This window comes from Protopterus annectens, chromosome 12.part0 (assembly GCF_019279795.1).
Source record: "Protopterus annectens isolate FY-2018-M chromosome 12.part0, PAN1.0, whole genome shotgun sequence".
NCBI lineage: Eukaryota > Metazoa > Chordata > Ceratodontiformes > Protopteridae > Protopterus > Protopterus annectens.
Genome location: NC_056746.1, coordinates 732,136,562 through 732,158,837, shown reverse-complemented (window position 1 = coordinate 732,158,837; position 22,276 = coordinate 732,136,562).

Genomic DNA, 22,276 nt, shown 5'->3' with positions numbered 1-22,276 from the left:
AAATTTTTAACAACAGGATCTAGGCACGCAACATATATTTCCATAAGAACAAGATACCTGATTAAGTTGTGAGACAAAAAAATATAAGAAATTGAAGAGAGTTCGAACTGCAACTTTGAAAACTGAAATAAGCTGGACAAACAGATTAAGCATAGTGTTAGACAAGATCAAGAAAAATTTGAAGAAAATTTATATAAAGATATTGAGCATAATAGGAAAACTTTTTATAGATATATAAGATGTGGAAGCAGTAAAGATACACAAATTGATAAGTGCAGATTTTAAAATGTATTCTCAGACACAACAGATTATAGATATATTTACAAAATCTTATGCAAAACAGTTTGGCTCCACAAAAGGGGTGGTAAGCTGTCCTAGTGGCATCCAGGTAACCCCATATACTGGAATCAAATTAGATTATATTGAAAAAGAACTGTGCAAACTGGATCCAAACAAAGCACAGGGAGGAGATGGAATAAGTAACAATGACCTGAGAACACTTCAGCAAGAACTTACACTACCATTGTATATATGATTCACTAGGTCATTTAAATATGGGGAGATTCCTCAAGATTGGAGACATGCACTTATTAAACCTGTCTTTAAGGGAAAGGGAAGTATGAGAAACCCAGAATCATATAGACCCTTAATTCTACTTTCATGTTGTGGAAAAATAATAGAGAAGATAATATTGGAAGTTATTGTCAGAAGTGAATAGGTTGGGACCTGAAACCATAAATCAGCATGCATATGTTGAAAATAGATCTGTTACCACCTGTAACATGATGTTCTATAACAATATAATAGCTATGAATGATAAATTGTGCTGTGATGTGATTTATATAGATTTAACTTCAGCATTCGACAGAGTCATACACAAAACACTGATCAATAAATTAGTACAACTAGGTATTGATGTACTGAAGATAAGATGGATAGCTGCATGGCTTACAAATAGGACATGGCAAGTATCACACACCAACTGGACAGGTGAAATCCTTGGTTACAGTCAAGGTGTCCCACCGGGCTCTGTCCTAGGCTGTTACTTGTTTACATTGTATCTTTCAGACCTTACTTTTTCATCTGAGGTGTTCTACGGTCTATATGCTGATGACCTGAAATTGGGTAAACGGATTATATGTGTTACAGATAAGGCATGTCTGCAAAATAATTTGACTAAATTAACCATTTGGGCAGAGGAGAATAATATGTTGATAAATACATCAAAAACTAAGCACATGAGATTTGGGAGACATAAACTGAAAGGTGACTATTTAATATAGCACACAGTGATTGAAACTGCAGACTCATTTAAGGACCTGGGTATATGGATAGATTCAGGTATGAGTTTTTCTAATCATATCAACCAATTGGCCAACTATAAATATAGAACTATAGGTTGTATAAAAAGATTTATAAAGTCTAGGAAATCAAACATAATGAAGTCATTGTTTGTTAGTTACATTAGACCCAAACTTGAGTATGGAATATGGAAACCCTATAGGAAAGCAAGCATGAATAAACTGGAAAGAGTACAGTGGAAATATACCAACGGCATCCATGGATTAGAAAATCTAAGTTATTATGAAAGACTAAAATATCTGAACTTGTACAGTGTCTCTTACAGATATTTAAGAGGAGATCTTATTCAGGGATAAAGGGCATTTAGGGAAAACTACCTCTTGGAATGTTTGGGGTTATCAAAAAGTACTAGAGAATCATCAGATAACCTATGCAGAAGATTCTATAGGAATGAGAAGTGTACTAATTGGTTCTCTGACAGAGTAGCTAATGCTTGGAACAGACTACCAAATTACATTAAAGCAAGCACTAGTTTAGATACTTTTAAGAACAGCCTGGACATTTATTATGGTAACAAGTGTTTTGGTATATTTGCAAGCAAGAAGGGCATTAATGCCCGTGCTTGAAACATTTGTGTGTATGTATGTATGTATGTATGTATATAGTTGTTCAGTAGTTAAAGAATTTGAAAGATCCATGTTGCTGGAATTTAACTGGGGGGTTTCCATGATTAAAAATATAATTGAAAAATTGAGTATTTTTAAAACCAACAAAAATATTTTTAAATTAACAGCTGAAGCCATCAGATTTATTTACAAGAAAGGAGAAAATATAAAAAATAATAAAATAAATAACCTGAAGAAAAAGGCAGTAAGAACATGCAGACAGGCTGGGCAAGTTAACACAAAAGGAATCAAAAAATGTAGCTCCTGTCCCAGTGTCAATTTATTTTTGAAGGTGATAACATTCAACGTTCAGGTAGAGATACCCCATTGAGGCTAATGTGAACAGGGAATTGTGTCTCAGCAAGACTGGTTTATATTGCTATTTGTGGACAGTGTCTGGTGTTGTATGTGACAAAATCGAAAGATCATTTTGAAAAATAATTAATGAGCATATTTATGCTATTAGGAAACAGTGTATAAAAAATGCTCTATATAGACTTATTTTAAATTGTAATAATACATGTGGATTTAAATTTGCCATACTGGAGAAAGTCCCCAGAGACCCATGTGGGTTGGGGTCAGTGGGAGACAAGAAGTGAATTAATGGATTAAGAATGAAGACTGTGGGGAAAATTCAATAAAGCCTACACAGAGTGATTTTCCAAGTAGGCATAGTGGCATGGCCCCAACATGGAAACCGGCCAGCGAGAGATCCAGTAAAGAGAGCAGAGGGGTGTGTGTGAGTGTGCAGACACAGAAGGGTCCGTGGAATGCAAATCATCTCATAAGCTGGTGAAATCCATGTAAAGGAGGGTGATTTGTGATCCAAGAACCAGAAAGGCACCTGTGTAGGTGCCATGTTGGGTTCAGAAATGTACATAGAAAAAAATCATGTATCGGAATGTAAATTTAAACAGGGTCTGTAAAAGCCCAAAAAGAAGGTTGGATATTGTACTATAGGCATGCAAATGGCCAATGAGTCCAAAAAGCAATGCACATCAATAAAAAATATTTAATTTTTTTGTAATACATATATTACATTTGGGGGATGCACATCAATGCGCAAACATGCCATTATGCAAAAAAAAAAAATAATAATAAAATATTGAAAAAACGAAAATAAGACATTTGCTAAAATAATGCATTATACAGACTGTACAATGGTAAGTTGCAGTGGTTGCTAAGGAGGCAGACCCTGGAATAGTGATGAATCGAGTGTATTCAAGTAGTTGTATGCAAATGAGCTGGGGTTACTGAATAGCAAAAATGGCCACTGTGTCCGCGGATGCAGCCTGTGCTGGGGCTAGAACTGTGTAGGCAGCTGACTTCAAAAGGGGATGTGTCATGCAATGTTTAAGTGGGTTGGAGCTCAGCAGCACCTGTTTGTGCTTAGCTAAGCAGGAGTGTATGTCTAATGCTGCTGAGCTGTGGCATGCATGTGTTTTATCTGGATTAGGAAAAGCTGAGAATTCCCGTGCATGGGGGAGGGTCCAAACTGCTGAGCACTGCTTATACTAGTACCAGAGGTTTGCACACCATGCCCCAATGCGTAGCAGTGAAAAAAGTGAAAAAAAAAAAAAAAAAAAAAAAAAGGAAATAGCCAGGGGAAGCCAATCAAGTAGAAATCCCCAATCAAGTAGAAATAACTAATAAGCCTGGTTCAACAGACACTGGCCCACTCAAACTCCCAGTGATATACCTGTCAGGTGGAATGCATCATAGTGAGCCAATCACACAGGCTGCATTTGCAGCAAACCACTATAACGTATGCATACACCCTACAATCTGATTTTCCCACATACTCTGCACCACTGGAGTACACACTTGGGAATTTAACTGACAGAATAATAGGGGCTGCTGCTGCTCTGATATATCTGTATGTGCTAGAGGCTGAGGTCAATGCTGATGCTGATGCTGATGATAGGCCCAAACTGAGGAGAAGAATGTTCAGGCCTAGAGTAACCTTCCATGGGCTACATGAGCTGGAGATTGTAGAGCACTACAGGGTGGACAGGAACATACTAAAATAATTCACCGAGCTCTGCCACCCTCAACTCAGACCCAGAGCCAATAGAGGGGAACACATCCCAGGGGAAACAAAGGTATGTGTAGCCCTTAGAATATTAGCTACAGGTAGTTTTCAAAGTCCAACTGGGGTCATAATGCATATCTCACAGGCATCTGCATCCAGGGTACTCCACCAGTTCCTGGATGCCATGCAAGCACATGCCAGTGAGCACATTTATTTACCCGGCACCCCTGAGGAGAGGGCCAGCAATATGCATCTATTCCACCATGTACCACATGACCCTGAGGTACTGGATGCCTTAGACTGCACTCATGTGCACATCAAAGCACCACCTGGTGAAGATGGTAGCGTCTATGGCAACAACAAGGGGTATCATTCCATCAACTGCCAGGTCATGTGCAATGCCCAGGGCATTATTATGAATGTATGTGCTGGCAGCCCAGGCAGTTATCATGACTCCCACATCTCGCACACATCACAGATGTACCAGATTGTTGCTGGGGGGGGACATCCCATATGGCCATCTACTGGGGAATGCTGGCTACCCACTGGAACTGTGGATGATGACACCTATCAGAAATGCACACACACCTAACAAAGAATGCCATAATGAGGCACATGCACAAACTAGGAACATCACAGAGTGCGTGTTTGGGCTGCTCAAGTCATGTTTCTGCAGTCTTGATGTATCTGGTGGAGCCCTGCAGTACTCTCCATCCACATTTGTCAAACAACATTTGTCACTTAACTGGCTATGTCAATGTATCAAGCCTGGCTAACTCTCTCTAGAATGTGTAAAAATCTGTTAACCAGTTTACTGTGTAATTTAATTTAATCCTGACTTGTGCTCAGGATTAACTGTAACCTGTGGAACTTGTTTAACTTGCTTACTTATGTAATCTCTGTAAATAGTCTGTTTGTAATATGTAATGCTGGTATTATGTAATGCTGTATTGCTTACCCTTGGAGCTTTTCTCCCCAGGCCTCCACTGAAAATGGACATGCATCCAGTTGGACTATCCCGGTCAACAAATGTAAAATAAAAATAAATAAATAAAAATAAAAACATCTGCACACATGGTCAAGGTATGTGCCATGCTACACAATATGATCCTGTGGAAATAGCTGTGGCAGCAACATCACAGGGAAGGGACACACAGCCCTCCACCAGTGCCAAGGTCCCCACAGCCACAGGGGAACTCAGAGGAGGAACCTTCTGAGCCTGTCCCTGTAGACAGACACAGGCATGCCCAGTATGCCCTGGCCTTGGCAAAGAAGCAATACATAGCACATGCACTAACATCCTAGGGACCTAGGGACTGACACCTCACTCTGACTCACATATGTGCTAAAAAGGATGTCAGCCACAACACACAACCTGTACCTTAACATGTATTGGCTGTGTACTGCATACATCCAAGAGAGTCAGCTCTGAAGCACCATTATATCAACTGCTGCAAGCACAAGGTAAGTCACTCTTCATTACAACAAATGTATGGGGTACCAAACTATGGTAGCATAGGTATGGACCTGACGCATGTATGCAAGGGAATAGAGTGGGCTACTGGGATAGTTGCAGACAACTGACAGCTTTGTGGGACAGTAAGAACTCTCTGCCCATTACTGGCCACCGCATAATATACAGTAGGCCCCAAGCCAGAAAAATCAACTCCATGAAGTGTGGGAATTACAAACAGCGGGGTCATAGGACAGATGCATGACTACCTCTAACACACCCATGTTCCCATACAACTGCAGTAACATTATGTTTGCAAGGTAATAGCAGCAGACCACACAATCCCAGGGCTGCCCCAATCAACCTGGTGACATGTTCCACTTCCACGATATGCAGGGGTCAATGTGCTATATATGTCTGTACTTGATAGTGTCAGGAATTAAACTGCACTGTCAGGTGGCTGTTGTGGCTTAGTGAGCTAAGTACCTTACCATGGCTGATAGTGTTCATGGTTTAAGATTGGCTGTGCAACTACTTTGCATGTGAGCAACACCTATGGTAGGAGTTCTACAGACTGTCCATATGTCACTATTTGTTATTGCAAGAAAGCTGGACAAAGACAGAGATAAAGGAGGGACAGGGGACCACTGATAGCACTGAACGACCTACATGGCAGCTAGTAGAACAGCAGGTTGTAACAAGTGAGAGTAGCAGCAGGATGTCAAGGCCATCATGTAACAGTGTCAGTACCTGCAACAAGTTAGTGGGCATCAGCATACCACTCAAATGTACAGTTTCACAGAATGTCCACAGTTTTGCATCATATGTCTGCTCTGTTTTTCATAACATTGCAGTTTTCTGGCAAATTAGTGGCAAATCAATAAAGGTTGATGTTAAACATAATGACAGACATTTGAGATGCAGATTTCATACCCTTCAGAAAATTCATGCAATACAAAACCTATTATTCTACCAACTGTCTAAGTTTGTAAGAGCAATATTAAAATATTGTCCCTATTATTGGGCCTGTGTCCCACTTTTATATATGTCTTTGTCCAGATATCGTTCTATAACAGGTTCAGAGGTATGGGCACCATGTAGCATTATAATACCAATACAAAACAAACTGTATGAGGACCAGACATATGGGGTGCAATGCTGGACATCCTGCAAAACAGGTACAGTTAGAGGTGTGAAGTCTGTAACCCTGTGTGTGGTGGTACATCTTATACCCCAGTCACAGCGTACCTACAACTACATAGAGCTGCAACTGTGGACAAAGTCAGGAACAGGAGTGGGGCAAAGGCCCACCGATAAGGAGAAAGATGAACTACTGGCCAGACAAATGTAGAAAGTGCAGAATAGAACATGTTGTGCAGCAGCATGGGTTCCATGCTGTGTATGGAGTCAGTAGCTCAAATGTCTGTCATCAGTTCCTCATGTCAATCTATAATGATCTGCCACTGATGTACCAGGAAATCTCATTGCTATGTAAAATGTACCAGACATAAGAAGAAAAACCCCATTCAGTCTAATACAATCTGTACACACCCTAGCTATGAGTCAGATATTACAGCCAGCACACAGCTTGGTAATCCATTGGGCATGCTCTCAGGAAGGTGCCAGACTGTGTAATCAGGTACATCAGTCTACTGACTGTAGTGCACTAAATCCTGGACTGGAGTGGAGGAAAGTCTGGACTGGAGTCCCCTTGTAACTACTGACGGTCACACTGGGCATGCTCCTACACTTAGCTAATTTCAGCCAATGTCTGGAGCTGCATCTGACTATAGAACTGAGATGCCTCTATATCTCTGTGCATACAGACAGCTATGTATACCTAACTGCCTCTCCCTATCCCCATCAGACATGATTACCCTTATGACTACCCAGATATGTATCTGTAGAGTTTTATATACATTCATATATATATATATATATATATATATATATATATATATATATATATATATATATATATATATATATATATATATATATATATATATATATATATATATATATATATATATATATATATATATATATATAAAATCCCCTTTATAATCTCAAAATACTGAAATCTTGAATTTCAGTATCCCAAGACCATAAAGGCGAAGCTTCAAAATAGCAAAAATGCATAAGCGTGAATCCAAATATCTGGAATCCACACTTATGCATTTAAACTACATTGCATGAAGTGCTTGGCTGGATGGTGTCCGGAATTTAAGGTGAGAGAGTGTATGTGAGTGTTTTTCTAAGTTGTACGTGTGGATTAGAATAGGGAGGTAGAAGTATGAGTGTGAGTGTTGGATGTGTTGGTGTTTGTGTATGTGTGATGTGTGTGTGTGTGTGGGTGTGCATGTGTGTGCGTGTGCGTGTGTGTGTGTGTGTGTGTGTGTGTGTGTGTGTGTGTGTGTGTGTGTGTGTGTTTGTGTGTGTTTGTGTGGGACTGTAGAATGACTGGGTGTGAGTTTTATTTTTCTGTTTGTGCGATCTTGGAGTTGGTATATATATATATATATATATATATATATATATATATATATATATATATATATAAGTGGGGGGTGTGGAGGGTGCAGTGGTGCTTGCCCCCCTGCTTACATGTAGTGTAGGGTTGTATAGTTTGTGTGGAGTGGGTAGAATGGTGTGTGTGTTGTGTATGGTGCATGTATGTTCGTGATTGTGTGTTTTGTGCTTTTGGGTTTCGAGATTTTGAGTCATTCTCTTTTATAGTTTTGAGATACTGAAATTCAAGATTTCAGTATTTCGAGATTATAAAGGGGAACCATATATATATATATATATATATATATATATATATATATATATATATATATATATAGTTTACTATAAAAAACATGAATGTTGGTTCAGCAAACATGGGCAGTTAGATGACTTCCATGCTGCCAAATGTTAGAAGATCAAGAGTACACATCAGCAAATGCAAGTGTGCATTTGTTGATATGAACTAGATGTTATGAGTAGAGTCATGGTACAGTACAGTGCGGATTGGCAAATATATCCCTTTTTTCACTGTAGTGCAATCTCGGATGTTGAATAGTTAATTAAAACTTAAATGACAGTGTAGGTGTTTACCTTACATTTGCACCTACATTGCCATCATGTTCGATTTCCAAAATAAACGTCGAATTTGTTGAATTTAATCAGAAGATTCAACATTTTAACCTAATTAGTATGCAGGAAGTATAACATCATTTTCAAAGTATCAAATACTCATTTTAATGAACTTCAATTTTTTTTTTGTTCAAAAGTTTTTATTAATTTTTTCATTATAACAATAATATAAATACATATATCTAAGTAAACATAATGAAATAACAAACTATGTATAATATTTACACTAGGCCTGAATAGTTTAGATAGTAATTACAAGAGTCAATCTGTAGAAATATTTAAATAGCACAAAGACAAGTATTTGTCTTCTTTTTTCCATTTCTTCCCTTACATTCAAGTATCATCTGAATCCATTTTTAAAGTATTGATGATATATTATCTTCTTCCATGGACTGTTACTCCAAACTGTAGGAGCAATTCTCAGTTCCTTGACCTTGATTTCCATCAAAGCTGTTTCTTTTAATAGACACAAAAAAATCTTCAGTTGTTGGTTCTGATGATGATTTCCATTTTCTTGTAATACACTTCCCTGCTACTGCTAGTAAAGTCCATAGTAGATTTAGATCATTATTGTTCACTTCTATTTTTTCATTAACATTTAACAGGATTAAAGATTTTTGTGAATCTGTGAATGTAGCTTGAAGAAATTTATTTATTTCTTCACAGTATTGTTTGATTTTTGCACTATCATATAGCATATGTATCCAATTTGCTTCACTTTTTTTAAACATCTCCAGCATGTAACCTCTTTTCTATAATTAAATATGGCAAATTTATTGGGAGTAAGAAACAATCTATGCAATAATTTCCATGTGTAGATCTTTCAAAATTGTGAACTGGAAGTTAATTTAATGGAATACAATAAGTTGTTTTTACTTCCATTGATAAACTTATTGTATGTCCTTTAGTGATGAATTTCCAATAGATTTGATGAGCTGTAACTTAATAGTTTATTAAGATTTTGTATAATTTTGAAGTTATATTTGTCCAGTTATAGTTATTACATATAACTTCAAACGTGTTTTGTTAGTTTGAGTCTTATTTTAAATGAGGAATTATTAATTAATCTGCATAGATCTTGTGCATGTGATCTTACACTTTGAAGTATTAGCCAGTCATTAGCTGAAATGTCATATGTATTGAGTATATGTTGAGTATCTAGTACTCTCTGATTGTTTATATACAATGTTGTCAACATATGAAGTTTTTTGTTTCCCAATTGGTAAAAATATTTTTATGCATCTTGTTAATGAACTTTTTTGTGAGATTGAATGAAATTAATAATTTATCCATAATTTTATATCTGTATTGAGGTTAATAAATCTTCTAAAGTAGTTATAAATATAGTTTATATATTTTAGATTGGTTGGTTTTGATATATCATATTTTATATTAACACATATAATATGCCATTGCTTATTATTTTGATCATTAAACATGAGATCTTTGGTTATTTTATTTTCATTTGAAAATATAGTAGTATGAAGAGTTTTCCAATTGGAAGAATAACTTGGATCTATCCAGTTTATAATTGTTCTGAAAATACAGGCTTTGATGTGTGTCTCACTCTCTCTCTGGGAAATTAATCCCTCCTTTTTCCCAAGGTCTGATATGTGCATATGCTATCCTGTTTCTAGTAGGATACCAGAGGAATTTTAACAGGATTGTATTTATTTCTTTTAGAGTTTTGTTTGTTTGGTGACATAAGAATAGCTTGAGCTATATATATTATTTTTGGAAGTAGTACCATTTTTATTAGTTGTAGTCTTTCTTCAAATTTCAGGTTTATTGTATTCCATTTTGTTATATATGCTTTTATGATGGTTATGATATTTCCATAGTTTGCAGTTAATGTTTTTTTCTAGGTTTTCACATAGAATGATTCCTAAGTAATTTACAGTGGAGACTTGTTTACCAATTATATGATTTGCATTTGACATCAAGTAATTTCTTTTGTTCAATATCTTATAATTATATTTTGTTTTATTAAAGTGTAGACCTGAGATTGAATAAAATTTCTCAACTTGCATGTCCAGTTCTTTTAGGGAATCTTTTGAAACGGATAAGGTAAGAAGTACATCGTCTACAAATAACATAATTTTGGAGATAAACAGACCATAAATACATATGCCTTTTATTTTTGAGTTACAACATACAGAAGATGCAAATAATTCCATAGCTAAAGCAAATAAAAAAGGGGACATTGGCCAACCCTGTTTTGTGCCTTTAGTTATTGCTATAGCTTCTGAAGTAAATGGCTAAAGTTTTACATATGCAAGATTATCTTTATATATATTTTTTATCAAAGAAATAAAGGTGGTGGGAAATTTATAAAGTTCTAATGCTTTAAAGAGATAATCCCAATTTAATATATCAAATGCTTTTTCAGTATCTAGTGTGACTATAAGAGCTTCTTGCTTATCTCTGTTTAGTATGTCTATAAGAGCTAATATTCTTTGGATGTTATCATAAGTACATCTATTATAAATGAAACCTGTTTGATCTTCATTTATGATGTGAATCAAGGATTTTTTAATTATATTACTAATATGGGCATAAACATTTTACAATCATTATTAAGTAATGAAATTGGCCTATAAGAGTTGCATTGTTTGTAGTCTTTATTTTCCATTATTATTGGTGTAATTAGTAAGTATCTCCATGAGGGGGGAATTATATTTTGTGTTTGTACTTCAATTAGAGTTTTATGAAATCTTGATATTACTGAGGTTGGAAACATATATATATATATATATATATATATATATATATATATATATATATATAATTCATTTATTATTCCATCAATTCCTGGGGTTTTATTGCATTTACTTTCCTTGATTTTTTCAATAACTTCTTTGTGAGAAATGTGTTTTTAAATATCAAGTTTTAACTTTTCTGGTATTTTTATTTTTTTTTCATTTTAAGAAAGTTTGCTTCTATAGTTGAGCAGTTGATGTGTGTTTCACCTATTATGTATTGTTCAGTATAGGGAAATTGAAAGGCATCTAGACTGTCACTTATATCTGATACTTTTTTATTCTTCCTCCCCTTATGTATAATATTTATGATGTTATTCTCTCTGGTTTGTCTTTTAATGTTCATTGCTAGGTTGTGCATATGTTTAGGTGATGTAGAATATGAATTTAGTTTTAATTTCTCTATTGCTAGATTAGTCTTATGATTTAGAATTTTATTGTATTTTTTATTTAGTTTCTCTATTTCTTTTTTATTGCTGGATGAATTTATTGACTCCATGTTATTAATTTTTGTAATTTGATCTTGAATGTTATGTAATTCATTTTCCCATTCTTTTGTTTTGTTTTTGAATCAAGCCAGAATTTTACCATATTTGTAAGCTTAAATTGTATCCCATGTTATTACAACATTCGTTTCCTCAGTATAGTTTGTATCTAAGTAGAATTGTAGTTCAGAATCCAACCATGGTTTAAACTCTTTAAGTTTTGTGATGTAGGCTGGTATCCTTGTCATATATGTTAAGTTTGTAATGTCTACTTGTAATTTAAGAATACGTGAGTTATGAGCTGATAAAGGACAGGGGATTATGGAGAAGTTATTTATTTTCATATTTAGTTCTTGAGATATAAAAATGTTGTCTATTCTAGTTTGGGTATTAAATCTATGATCCTGGTGGGAAAATAATAATGAGTTACACTCTTTGTATCCATATGTATCAATTAAGTTTAGATTTTCAGTCCATTTTTAAGTATTTTGGCTGTAGAAGTAAGACAAAGAATTCTTTTGTTAGTAGTCTCGGAATTATCCAGAATACAATTAAAATCTCCACCTATTATAAAATTTCCTTTACATACTTTATTAATGAGGTCTATACATTTTTTAACTGTCCCTGTTCCTATGCCAGGAAACCAATATAAGTTTACTAGTGTCCATATTATGTAGTTGAATTACACTATAATTATAGTTAAAAGTCATTCTTTGTCTTCATAATTATAAATGATTTGGGGTTTAGTAATATTTTCTTCCATAATATTATTACTCCTCTATTTATTATATTAATAATGAGATAATATTACATATTCATTTGGCTTCCAAATTAATTTATCATCTGTTTTAAAATGTGATTCTTGAAATATCCCTTGTGCTTTGCTTAATTTTGAGTATCTTCAAAGTTTGATCTTTTCCTAGGATTGTTCAAACCATTGATATTTAGTGAAAGTAATGTTAATTCCATGTTATTAGTTTACATTTGTATTTACTTGTATTTGAATCATTTTCAGATTTCTCTTATAGTCCTGAGATAGAATAACATTGTTATATATTCTATATATTCTAATCAGATTGACTTTTTCTTTTTAAAAATAGGAGTTAAGTCCATATTCAGGTCAGTAAAAAGTAAAAAAAATCAGATTTTGAAGTCAAAATTATGTAACCAAGTAATCAAGTATTTTGAAATACCCTTCAACAAACATGGAGTGTTATACACTCCTAATCTGATAGACAAGATTTGTTCTATCAGATTATATCCCATACCTAACCACAAGGATAAAAAAAAAATCAAGATATACCTTTCTTTTGGGCTCCATTTGTTATCTCTGGAGATGTTGAGTTATGTCAAAAATATCAATGTTAGTTTAATTATCAATTGAAACTACAGTTAACTAGAACCTCATTATGTACATTTGTTATAATTTATAGTAGATGACATTTATCTCTAAAGTAAAATATATTCCTAGAGTGTTGAAATCTAAATATTTATTCAAATTGTGACTAATAATTATGTAGATTATATTTGTCAATGAGTATAAGTCTGGAATATATAATAGATCTGGTTTATGAATAATCACATTACTATATCAAGTTATGATTAAGGGAACTTAAAAATCATTCAATGAAAAATAGACAGTAATAAAATATCTTTAGCAGTTAGTCTACTGTTTCACCTGCTATACTGATATTTCTTTTTATAACAAAGAATAACAAGAAAATAAAGAATGAAAGAATAAGATCAACATATTTGCAATTATTGATATACATATAACATTAAATGCAAAACTTATATAACAATATAACTGTATGAAAAAAATGAACTACCAGCTTTTTATAAATTGTACATTTTATATATAAATATGCTTGAATTTTTCTTTTGTTTATGTGTATTATGCAATAATAAACCAACTAACATCTATTTATATTGCAGAATAAAGTATAGACTTTCAAGAACAATTTTCTTCTGAGTAAACACTCTCCAATTGCTAGAACACTTAGATGAATTAATCATTGGTAAAAATTCATCTTCAATAATTAGTAATAATCACTTTTGAAATATTTTTTGAAGTATCATCATTCATAAATCACTGAATAATGTTATCAGAGCTATATAATGTTTATTCTGTATATGGATTTCCAAATACATTCTACATTTTCACTAATTTTATTTGATTTTTCATCTTTTATGTTATGATATTGTTACACTATAAAATTGGTCATGTCTCAATCAGTGAACTGAAGCAGTACAATTTTTTTTAAATATGCAATAGACAATTATATATTGCTTAATGTCTTGTTGTTTCATAGTTCTAACTATCAAATATTGCATGAACTGATACAAGATTCTTCTGTCTTTTTTCTGGTACAAGCAGTCTCCTCTAGTATTCAATACACCACATTTGTAACCATTGTTTTGTACGCTTGTGAGTATTCTATATTCACAATTCAATAGAGCTAAACATGGTTTGGTAATCCTGTATTACTTATTATAAAAAAGGATATATAACTCAATCCTGAATAAGCAAACACAGTTTTACAAAAGTTAGTTTCAGAATAGTACATGACTGTTTCTTACATTTTAAACTGTGTATGTAAAACATATCAGCTATTACATTTTTGATTAATGAAAATATTCAGTGTATCTCTTATTGCAGTTTAACCATCTTGTGGGCTTCATAATATAAGTAGTTTCCAAACTGTTTAGTATATGTTCCATAGTTTGCTCATTTGCTCTATGCAATGAACAGAGAAGGTTGAAAGATATGATGTCCCCCCCATCCATATAGAGATTACAAATGTGCCTCAGTGACATAGCTTATATATGCTATTCAAAACTTTGATAAGTGTTTTTGTCTCCATTAACAATAACAAAACTTGGTGGTTGTATTGTACACTTATGCTAATAGTAGAGTGAGAAACATTGTTCTCGATAAATATCTTATTACAGAAAGTAATAGAATACAATTTACAAAACAGCAACTCCATATTCTATCTTTGTTTCTTTTTAAGCATATGTTTCTAAAATGACTAAATCAATGTTTCTATTTGTATTGTATTACTTTAATACAACAACAGTGTTAAACAAACTAATTATAGGACAAATTTAAAGTACTGTCCTATATACAAACACGTATCTGTTAATGCAAATTGTTGACATGTTTATATATCTCTTGTGACTTTGTATTAGTTCTATTAGTTTATTTGGACTGCAAAACACTAACATTCTTGTATGAACAAAATCAGTTTCTGAGCAGCTATGAATACGACTGTAGTGTACTTGAAATTCAACCTTTCACTGCCTAAATTAGTATTCATATAGGTTATGTGACCTTCTTAGACATTAATGCATTTTTTGCTTCATCTCGATTCAATATAACTTTAGGGATAGTAGTGTGTATGGTAGCACCTTAATACAGTGTAACTTTATTTGTAGTGTTGTGCATAACAACTATATTCAAAAAGCACTGGAAATGCATCTTCACATTGTCCTGGTTTACAGAATATCATTTGCCATGGTTACATCTTAATTTCAAATATTTAACTTAGAAAGACAGGTTATTTTGATTGAAATTTGTCTTAAATGGCTTTGAAATGTTTAACACCATATAGGAATACAATAGAGACGTTTATAAAATGTAGAATAAATAACAAAAGAGTTTGAATTGTTGATCATTTAGCAAAAATAAATAAATAAAAAAATGACCATAAGGCAAAAGACGAATGCCCTGTTTCAGAACAGAACCATTGCAAACTTTATTTCTATCTATTTGTGTCTTAAACTAAAAGCAGACCCAAGGACTAGATAAAACATACATATTTAAATTATATGTCTGTGATTATTACATTCTCTTTTATGTATATGCTGATATTTTGATAAAATAGTATTCAGAATTTTGGCTAGAAGTGTTTTGCTGGCAGTAGAAAAGCCACCTTGTAACATTCCTTTTCATTATGGAAAGATACCTTGCTTTCCTTGGCAATTGCATTACGAAACATCTGGCAGTCAGAGATGCTTTTGTTTTTTCCCATTTTATTACTGAGATTATTTTTTAGGAGGTGACAGTTAAATTAAGTGCTACTGGCATCTTAAATTAGATAAATAAGCTTTCTGAAGACAGTAATACAACTCTTACATTTGTGCAAGCATTTACAATGTTATTACATCGCTATAGTAACCAGAAGAGCTTCTGGTTTTGGAGCTAAACTATCATTTCCATTTCTGTGCATTCAGTGTTCAAAAATTCACTTCTTAATCAAGGCTGTTACCTCGCAACTGTGGCGGGAAATAAAGAACTATGAAGCTGCTTAAGGTAAGGCTATGTTTAACTAGCTCATGCAACTTTTCTCTTTTTGTGTGTGATATACATTAATTGCAAATCCAGATACCTCATTTCAGGAATCTAAAATCTTAAAAAAGCTAAACCGCACACTACAACATTCATGAGGATCTGTATATTCAAAAAGCATTTAACTCTCATATCTCTACCTGACCCACAATAAATGTTCAATGAACACAATCAAAACCCACACAAACCTATAGTACAACAAAGCATATGCTAACAAGCATTTCTTTCTGTTTCACTCCAAAAAAAAAAAAACTGAAATCTCAAATTTCAGTGTCCCAAGACCATAAAGGTGAATTTTTAAAATAGCAAAAGTGCATAATCATGAATTCGAATATCTCAAATTCGCGGTTACGGCTTTATGCTTCATTATGTCTGTTTTTTTTTCTGTGGATGGTGTAAGGTGTCATGTGTGGATTTAGGTGCTATATAAGGTAAGTGAGTGTTTTGTAAGGATTTTGGGTGGAAGTTTGAATGTATGTGAGTGTGTTTGTAAGTTGTACATGTGGGTTAGGGTAGGCAGGTGAAAGTATGAGTGTGGAAGTGGTGGATGTGTTGGTGTTCGTATATGTGTGATATGTGTGTGTGCAAGGGACTGTGGAATGTCTGGGTGTGAGTTTGCTGTCTTTTCCTGTTTGTGCAATCTCAAAGTTAGTATTTATAAGTAGGGGGTGTGGGGGGTCCCCTGCTTATAGGTAGTGTAGGTGTTTTGATTTGTGTTGTTGCATTTGTGTATATAGTGTGGGTAGGATAGTGTATGTGTTGTGTGGTGTGCAGTGTGTATATATTCACGATTTTATATTTTGCCATTTTGGGGTTTTGGGATTTTGAACGTTCGCCTTTATGGTTTTGAGATACACACACACACACACACACACACACACACACACACACACACACACATATATATATATATATATATATATATATATATATATATACATATATATATTTGTATATATATATATATTTTTTTTATTATTTTTTTTTCTTTTTTGATTATAACTGCCTCTATATTTTTATACAACTCATACAGTTAGTATAATTTCAAGAAAGTTATTACCTTAAAAACTATGCTTTTCTCCTTATATGTAAATATTACAATTTTACCAAGCAGTGTAAATTAAGTAGCTTTACTAGAAATGCATTTTGAAATTAGTGATTTTATCACGTGTTAGTCTATATTTATATGATGCTTTAATATCACATAATTATATGCAATAATGAAATGAGGAAACTTTTATATTATTAAACATATATTCCTTGTGATATTAGACTAAAAGAATATATAAATAGTTTGTGGCATATATATATATATATATATATATATATATATATATATATATATATATATATCTAAAGTTGTGAAGGTACATATTAAATAATTAAGGTTACCTTTTGTATGATGTTAGTAGTTGTTGAAGCTGAAATACTTCTTTTCATTTGGAAATATTACTAGTAAAATTTTGATAACTGAGGAACATTATTAATTCTTTGATGTTTACCATTGCATAATTCTCATGCAATATATTAGTGAAACATATAATAGTTCAGATGTTCCCTTGTGAAACTAATAACTTATTTGATGCAAAATGTACTTACTGTTACAAACAATGTTAGTGGAATGCAACAAGTATCTTTATGTATCTGGCAGCTAGTAGGTATTAAATTAAGTATGTCATTGAAAAGAATACAAAATTAAATATACATACTTTTTGTTCTCTTGAAGTTTAACTCATATTTTAGTTGATTCTTTGAGAGTTAGATGCAGTTATGTTTTTGAGTTCAGTTTTTTATTTCTTCTTCACATCAGTCCAAGTATTTTTTTCAGGAGATCTTTTCAGGGATGTGGATGCTGACCATTCCATTTCTTCCGGTATTTTAATTATGTTGTTCTTGATGAAAGAAGATACTTCTTCGAAGTTGTTGAAAGTTCTCATATCATTTGCATGAAATATTCTGATTTTTGCAGGATAGATAAGTTGTGCTTTTATTTTATTTTCTTCAAGAAGTTTCACTAGTGGCAATGTATTTTTCCTTAATTCCAGTGCCCTGGTAGAATAGTCATTATCAAATCTTATTTGATTTTCTTTGTAGGTCAGTGGGCTTTTTCTCCAAGCTGATTTAACTATAAGTTCTTTGTCCAAAAATGATAAAAATTTTATTACATATATCCTGGAAGAGCAGTTATTGAGGAAGGTATTGGTTTACCTATGGCTCTGTACACCCACTCTATTTCACTGGATAAGCCTTCTTTTAAATCTAGTATTTCAGGTAGCCACGAATTCAAAAATAGAATAATGTCCTCACCTTTAGCTTTCTCTGAGAGTCCAAATATTCTTATATTTGTTCTCCTTTCTCTGTTCTCCAGGTCATTTATTTTGTTGATTAACCAGTTCTGTTGCAGAAGGAATTCACTGTGGTTTTCTTCCTCTTTAAGTCTCCCTTCTGTCACATAATGAGATTTCAAATGTCAGATATTTTAGTTTGTTTTTGTTGCAGTTTTTCTTTGAGAAAATCAGTTTGTTTTTGACAACTTTCTTTAAGTTTTTTAGATAGTCCTTGAATTTATCCATTTTCAGGGATACTTCTTGAAGTATAGTTAACATCATTTGCATTTCCTTTTTCAATGTAGTTTCTGAATGTGAATTCTTTGAGTTGCTCATTTCCACACTGTTGTAGTAATCTCCAGTTAATTTTGACAGGAAAATTCCAATGAAATTTCTTCAAAGTTGTTATATAGATGGTTTAAAGGTTCATTAACAAGTATCTGCTCTTTTGGTTTGATGTAGTTGATTATTTTCCTGCATTTTAATATAATATTGTGGAGCTCCAAATAGATGCTGCTATCAGTTAGCCATCTAGGCACTGCTCCCTGAACTTCAATATTTTGATAGTAAACTTATATAAATAAATATATATGTGTGTGTGTGTGTGTGTGTGTGTGTGTGTGTGTGTGTGTGTGTGTGTGTGTGTGTGTGTGTGTGTGTGTGTGTATATATATATATATATATATATATATATATATATATATATACACATCTACACATATACACATATAGAGACAGACAGAGAGAAAGAGAGAGACTGAAAGGTATAGAGTGATGTAGTGCTGCAGCCACTTGCACACTAAGTGTTACCAGTGGCACGTGAAACTAGTACAGTGAGCTATAGTGTGTGTACGTAGGTATGGGTTTTAATCTCATATCAGCAACCTTGTGTGTGTAGATATTCCACATAGTGTGTGTTACTAGGTAGGTAGGGGTTTTAATCTCACATCAGCAATCTTGTGTGTGTAGATATTCCACATACAGCATCAGACACTCCCCAACAGGCCTATGTGTGTGCAATGGTTAATCATTTCATGGCCCTGTGACTAGTGTCATCTACAACAGTGGCCCCCTTGTCAACAGCTGCTGATTGCATTCACCCCAACAGCAGTGGCAGACACTCTCCATACACATAAGCTCTGTGGTACATGCACTATGTACATAGCAGTATAGTCTATACAACTAGATAGGTGGGGGCCATAATCCCAACAATGGTAACTCTCTCTGTGTGTGTGTGTGTGTGTGTGTGTGTGTGTGTGTGTGTGTGTGTGTGTGTGTGTGTGTGTGTGTGTGTGTGTGTGTGTGTGTGTGTGTTTAAGTATATGCCCTTGCAGCAGTGTGTCTGTTTTGCCGATGTGTGTGCAATGCTTATACATTTAAAGGCCCATGCCTACCTGTTAAGCCCCATGTTGGCTTACTTTATGTGGCCTGCTGATGTAATCCACCTTAGAAGCACATTGAGACACTTTCCAAACACATAAGCTCAGTGGCACATGCAATAACTTTGTAGCACTATAGTATATGCAACTAGATAGGTAGGGGTTCTAATCCAAACAATGGCACCTCTGTGTGTGCATAAGTATATCCCCCTTGCAGCAGTGTGTCTGTCTTGCCTATGTGTGTGCAGAGCTAATACATTTTAAGGGTTGTGCCTACCTGTTAACCCTCAAATTGGCTTACTTTAAACACATTAAGACACTTTTCAGACACAATAGCTCCATGGTGCATGTGATAAGTATATAGCACTATAGTATATATCACTAGGTAGGTAGGGGTTCTATTCTCAAAACCAGCAACTCTGTCACTGTGTGTGTGTGTGTGTGTGTGTGTGTGTGTGTGTGTGTGTGTGTGTGTGTGTGTGTGTGTGTGTGTGTGTGTGTGTGTGTATAAGCATATCCCCTTACAGCAGTGTGGTCATGCCTGGGTGTTGATTATGCAATTTTAAAAGCCTGTTAACCCCCCATCGGCAACCATTTCAGGTACTACTGATGTCATCCACCTTAGAAGCACAGTTAGACACTGTCCAAACACACTAGCTCTGTGGCATGCAATAAGTATGTAGCATTAAAGTGTATGTAACTAGATAGGTAGGTATTCTACTCTCAAAACTGGAAACTCTGTGAGTATATATGTGTGATGGCTATACAATTTTAAGGGCCTGTTAACCCCCCCCCCCATTAGCAACCTTTTCAGGGCCTACTAATGTCATCCACCATAGAAGCACAGTTAAACACTCTCCCAACACACTAGCTCTGTGGTGCATGCGATACGTACGTAGTACTGTAGTGTATGTAACTAAATAACTATGGGATCTACTTTCAAAACCAGCAACTCTGTGGGTGTAAACATATTCCTTTGCACCAGTGTGGATGTCTTTTGCCTATGTGTATGCAATAGCTACAACATTTTAAGGAGCTGGGCAAACCTGTTAACCCCCCATTGGCAACCTTTACAGTTCCTGCAGATGTCATCTACCTGAACAGTATTGACAGACACTCACAAAACACATAAGCTCAGTTGCACATGTGATGCATATATAACATCACAGTATGTATAACTAGACAGGTAGGGGTTCTATTCTCAAGAAGGGGAGTGTAGGTGTGTCATGTAAAAACTAAAACAATGCAAATGTCTTGAGAGTGTAGAACAACAACATTTCCTACATTATTCTAATAGTTGCATAAAACAGTCATTTTACAGCACAAACACCTAAATGTTATGAGAAATAGCATCATCTAGACAAATGCTACAAAACTAAGTTGTTATATTGTCAAAAAGGGGAGGCTGTGTCTGTTGCACTCACTGTGGGCATGGTTTCTCTTGACAACTCTCACGTTACTACAAAACATGTCCAACATTGGGCATTTGATAAAGTGCCAATCCTAGTCTGTCTTGCCTATGTGTTTGCAATATGTATACATTTTGAGGCCCTGTGAGTAGCTGCTGGCACCAAATAACCCACATGTATGTAGGCATGAATGTTACCCAACACCACCACCTACATTTGTAGGTACTGACCCAGTTTATGGACGAAAGTAAGTTGGGTGCTGTCTGCTAGTGACTCCCCAAATGATGTTAATGTACCCCCAGAGGATCTAAATCAACTATGGATTTGTGCCACATTCCTGGCCTCAAGCTAAATGCAAAAACCTGTATCATCATACCATTCAGAAAAGATACAGCCCCACTGTTTTCCACATCAGCTGCAACCATCTAAACACACAACCTGTTGTGAGAGACCTGGGTACTCAGGTTGATAAGAATTTCCCATTCAACCATCATGTAGTGGCAGTGGTAAGTAAAGCTTTGTACGTGGTTTATCTCATAGGTAAAGAGATTGCATCCAGAAAAAAAGGTGGTCATCACCTCTCTATAGTCCTCACTCCATACAACAATATTTTACTACAATATCCAGTATGGTATGTATATATTCAGACATCTGCACCAAGTGAAAGGCTATGGTAATACCTCACAAAGGTAATCCTTGGCCTACAACACCTGTCCCATGCATACAGGCTCAAATCATTATTGATCCACTTGGTATCAGACTGATTGCTCAGAGCTGGGCTGTGTCACACCTGCAAGACAATGCTGGACCCTGACCTACTACAGCTGCCCCATATCCATACATCTAACACCTCACGCATTACCTGCATGACAGGCCTGAATCTGATATGCAACATCAACAAAACCTGCTGGTGAGACAGGTTTGTCTCTAAGAGGTTGCCCTGTCTCAGGAATACACTTCCCATACATGTCAA